The following is a 5,368-nucleotide window of genomic DNA, read 5'->3' on the forward strand; positions in this document are numbered from 1 at the left end:
TGTTTGGTGAATTCATGGGTCACATCACCATAACCAAACGATTGTAAGTTACAATTTAACTAAAAACCAGAAGGATAAAAATAGCAAAAACTAAACATATAATATCCTTCTTTCTTCATCCTTGCTTCTGGAGGTGTGTCTTTCCTGAACCATGAATCACTGCCGCAGACCTTGCAAATTTGTTCCATAAGAGGGAAGTACCAGAGCAGCAGTAATGCTCTCATTGTGAGCTTCGCTGCCGGGAGGGGGAAGGTGCACAGTCTGCAGTCTGGATAGCTCTCTCCCCACAGGTTGCAAAAGACGAAAACTACTGTTAAAAGAGATATAGTCCACATTGTGTCAACTTTACCTTCCTGTACCACTGTAGTGACTGTACTCATAAAAGTCACGATCTTACTGCCTCCCAGCCTTCCTGAGTTAGCCTTAGGTATTGTCATAACCCACAACACCACTGAACTGTCAATCCCAGAAGGTAAATGAAAGCATGCTTCATAAAATTTACAGCTCATGCTGGCTATTTTGGCAAGTATCGCTTTTCCGTAAATATAATGAACTAGAGGCCCGATGCGCGAAATTCCGGCAAGGGGCTCGGCCCCCACCGCCAGGCGGCCTCTGCCTCAGCCCCTGCCACCGCAGCTTCATCCGGAAGATCGACCAGAAAGACGTCCAGTCTAATTAACATATTACACTTTTATTATTATAGATAGGACTTGAATTTTGAACCAGAATCAAAATTAAGGTTTTTTGTCCTTTCTTTCAAAACTTAGCTTGTTACAGAATTTTATCAAATAACCAGGTTAATAATTGTTGTATTAACCAGAAGTTTTAAAATACTGTTAAAAGGATAGCATTGTCAAGTGTCTATGTGTGTACCTTATCTCTGATTTTTTTTGCATTCCTTAAATATTCTATTTTTATATATTTCTTTTGGTTGTTTTACTAAAAAACCGTATTGATTTTTTTTTAGCTTTTCTCCTAAGACATTTTTTCCCATATATGAAGCAAAAGTTGCAAATGACAGTGCCTTCAAAATCATATATAAATAAGTTATGTATCACTTATTTTTTTAATTTCTAATAATAATTGCAAACAATTATAATAATGAATTTGTGGGTGGAATTCTTGTATCATTCAGTGTACAGCAGCAACACCTAGTGGACAAAATGTGAAATTGTCTTGTTTTAAGGAATGGAAATAGTATGGATATTGCTGATGCTTTTATTTCTTAATATTACTCTGGTGAGTAAACATGTGCATTTATGTAGTTCTCCTAATATAAAGAATGATAATCGGCCTCAATGACTGAGTATTTAAAGTGAGGAGTATTTAAAATAAGTGCAAATATATAATCTGTGCTTCAAATTTAGATGCCATATTAATTATTTACTAAAATAGACATTTTAAGGAAAGCAGAGTCAATGTCTGAATTGCCAATAATAAAAAATTCTCAAGTTAAGTTATTCATTCTCAATTTCATTCTTGTATATCTATGGAAAGATGCCTAATAGAGAACATTGATACTGTTGTGATAAACCAAGGCACAAGGTGGGGGAAATGTATACTGTCCCAGGAATGGATCTGTAAATACAGTTAGTAACGGGAAAAGCTATGTTAATACCACCATTCTATTTTTTTTCCACAGTAAGGTTGGATCTTTTGGACATTCAGTCAAAACCAGCGCGGGAGAGTGGATCTTACACATTCATGGAGAAACATAAATAGTTCCCTTCTCAGTACAACAATACAGTGCTTAGTGTTGTTCTAAAACTCTCCCCACTTTCTTCACTGGGATTCCTTAACCTCACTGACTGTGTACAGCTCCCCTGCTGGGTTGGATTAGAGACGATTTCCCAACCCAGAGGCACAGCTGTGGAAAGGGGCAACCCACCACTGGCTCCACGCTAGGAGGCTTCGTTCCGCTTGTTCTAGGATCAGGCACACTGCAAATATTCCAGACTTTGAATGATGCAGGAGGGAAAGGCACAAACTGGAGTCATTAGCAAAAGGTAGAAAAGAACAGAGGCACTCGATAGCGATCAATCGCGTATTCACTCACTTAGTTAATCACACAACACTTCTCAGTTAACTTATATATCCATGAAGCACCGAATTGGGCACTGTGGACTACCTAGCAGGGGCCTGCAAACTATAGCCAGCCTGTGGCTTTTTAGGCACGGCCTGTAAGCTACAGATGAATTTTAACATTTTCAGAGCTTATTAAGCAAAACAAAAGAAGAAAATCAGGATTTGAAAAATCTCAATGCTTGCCTTCTCTGAGTCCCCTTTATATTCACACTATTGCTACACTCATCACACTCCAAACCAAAATTCTCTGCAAAGAAATGGCTGGGTGTCCTACAATTTAACTCAATGCTAACACTCTGCCCAGAGAGAGCTGCAGATTCCACGGGTTAGGGGCTCAGGCATGAGACTCGCCTCATTCACTCTGAATGCCAATCACAAGCAGTGTGTCTCCAGGTTACCCACAATCTTTATCCAGCTTGGCTACAAATCAAAAATCTCCACAATCCCTTCCTCAGGTTTGTTTAATCTGTTAGAGTGGCTCACAGAACTCAGGAAAATTTCCACTACATTTACCAGCTTATTAAAGGATATGATAAAGAATATAGATGAACAGCCAGATGAAGAGAGACGTAGGGCCAGGTCTGGGAGGTCCCAAGTGCAGGAGCGTCTGCCAGCGTGAAGTTGGGTGTATCATTGTCTGATGGTACACCAGCCTAAGAGCTCTCCAAACCCTACAGTTTGGAGATTTTGATGGAGGCTTTATCACATAAGCACGATCCATCATTACCTAAGTCCATTTCCATCCCCTTTCCCCTCTGTGGAGGATGGGGGAGAAGCTGAAAATTCCAAGCTTCTAATCACGGCTTAGTCTTCCTGGTGACCAGCCCCCATCCAGAAGCCCACCCAGAGTTGCCTCATTAGAACAAGAGATGCTCCTATCACCCAGGAATTTACAAGGGTTTTAGGAACCCTGTGCCAGGAACCAGAGGGGGAAGGGGGGGAGGGGGGAGGCAGAGGCCAATATATATATTTTTCTGTTATTTCACAATATGTGACAGAGATATATGCTGCCTGGAAAACCTAACATATTGGCTGGCCTTTTACCAAAAAAGTTTGCTGATGTTTGCTATATAGAGAGATTTAACCCTCAAATAAGTTAGAGTCTAGAAAGATAATTAAAATAATAAACACAATAACTTTTTTTTTTTTACCATTTACTGTGTGTGAAGCACAGAGTTGAGTGTATTGCATTCGTTGTCTCACTTAACCTTCATCAGAAAAACCTATGCGTTATAGTTATCTATTTACAAGGAAGATTCTAAGACTTAAAAAGGTTAATCATAAGATCACATTAATGACCAAACCTGAGATTAAACCCAGGCTGGCTGACCTAGAGCATTTAAGCACTCATTTCAGGTGCACAAGTAAGAATGACAAATGATAGAAAGTGGTAGGTATCGGGAGGAACAGCAAAACACAACTTGCTGTGGAAAAACAGAGGTGGCGGGTAACAATTCCAGGGGGTGTTCGGGGAAGATTTCATAGACAAGGCAGCTTTTAAAGTGGGTCTTGAAAGATGGGAACGACTTAGATTTGTGACATTGTTGTTAAAAGGTCTTATGAGGAATAATATTTTGGCACTGGGTGAACAGCAAGGACAAGCAGCTATGGAACAGCTGGAGACAGAAGCACTTGAGGGGTATTGGGGCAGCTGTGAGTCCCATTTAACAAAAAGAGAATGTGCATGAAGGGAGACCAGTGGGAAACCTAGACTAGAGGAGATTCTAGATCAGCGGTTCTCAACCTGACCCCTTTGGGGGTCAGATGACCCTTTCACAGGTGTCACCTAAGACCATCGGAAAACACATATATAATTACATATTGTTTTTGTGATTAATCATTATGCTTTAATTATGTTCAATTTGTAACCATGAAAATACATCCTGCATGTCAGATATTTACATTATGATTCATAACAGTAGCAAAATTACAGTTATGAAGTAGCAACGAAAATGATTTTATGGTTGGGGGTCACCATAGGGTCTCGGCATTAGGAAGGTTGAGAACCACTGTTCTAGATGGTGTCGAATGCTGAACTAAGGGAAGAGGAAATTTCAATAAATGTGACCGAGCACTGATGACTAAACAATTAGCACCATCAGTCTGATGTTCTGGGGAGAGTACTCTGACAAGGATGTGTTGGGTAAATGGAGGCATAAAGGTAAATTGGGACACTATTAACAGTAATCCAGACCCAAGACTAGCGGGAGACAGAACACAATGGGGGAGAGAGAGGCGGGAGGAGTGTTACTAAGGTCTCCCCTGTATTTTTTCCAAAATCACTAAGTAACAAAAGAGGGAAGTATAAATGGCTTGGCAATGACCCCTCTCAGGCTAAAAAGTGCCTTTTCGTGACATTATCACTCTCATTTTCCCCCAGTTTTGTGCCAACACACACACAAGTTTTACTAATTAAAAGTCCTGGTGTTGGTTCTCTTGATAAAGTCATCACTTGATATTTGTTTTAACGGAATTTTATCTGAATAAAAGTGTCAGTGGTTTGGGGTTGAGTGGGGAGGTACAGAGAATAATGCCCACACGTGTGATTTGCCAGGCCTACCATCCGCAGGAATTGCCCTCTGAAAGGTGCTCGCTTCGGCAGCACATAGACTAACATGGGAACGATACAAAGAAGATTGGCATGGCCCCTGCGCAAGGATGACACGCAAATTCATGAAGCGTTCTTAAAATTTTTGTTTTAGAAAAGAAAAGGGAAAAATAAAAAAGGGTGGTGATCTCTGTCACAGACCGCTACCCAACTCAGAAGTCAGGACTCGAGTTTTAACTCAGACTCTGAAGCTCATGTTCCAGGCCTCTTTGCCCATTGTTGACTCCTCTGGTCCAATTCCCAACAGCAAGCTGGGGCTCCTCTCTGCCCTGCTGTGCCTTTGGGTCCCAAGTCCACTGCCCTCGGTGCATGAATCACCAATGAGCCCAGGGGAGAGACTCCAGAGGGAAAGCAAGCGGGCCTGGGCCTTCTCGTTTTTCCCTGGATGCTGCTGACTTCACTCCGTGGCTTACAGCGCGGCAGCTGTGTTTCCGCCTCTCCTGTAAGGCTGGCTGCGGAGAACTATCGCTAATTAACACAGACAAAAAGAGACCACAAATGACTTTACCAGTTACCGCCACGTGGACAGTCTGTAGATTACAGCAAAATCTTAACGTGTTTTGCTGGTCTTTACTGTCTATCTGAAGACTTAAAAAGCAGGTGATGTTTTCGGCCCAGATCCAGAGTTTAAAACTTGTGTAATATAATGTAAGCCTTCCTACAGTTTTATGAGAA

The 5,368-nt window shown here is 41.3% G+C and overlaps 1 non-coding gene across 1 annotated transcript; it reads left to right on the forward strand.

The window, feature by feature from the left end:
- The first annotated feature begins 4,671 nt into the window (after nt 1-4,671).
- LOC132223846 (U6 spliceosomal RNA) lies at nt 4,672-4,778 on the forward strand. The gene has a single exon (XR_009450537.1). It is a non-coding gene; the product is annotated as a U6 spliceosomal RNA (small nuclear RNA).
- Nucleotides 4,779-5,368: the final 590 nt, after the last annotated feature.

This window comes from Myotis daubentonii, chromosome 1 (genome assembly GCF_963259705.1).
Source record: "Myotis daubentonii chromosome 1, mMyoDau2.1, whole genome shotgun sequence".
Taxonomy (NCBI): domain Eukaryota; kingdom Metazoa; phylum Chordata; class Mammalia; order Chiroptera; family Vespertilionidae; genus Myotis; species Myotis daubentonii.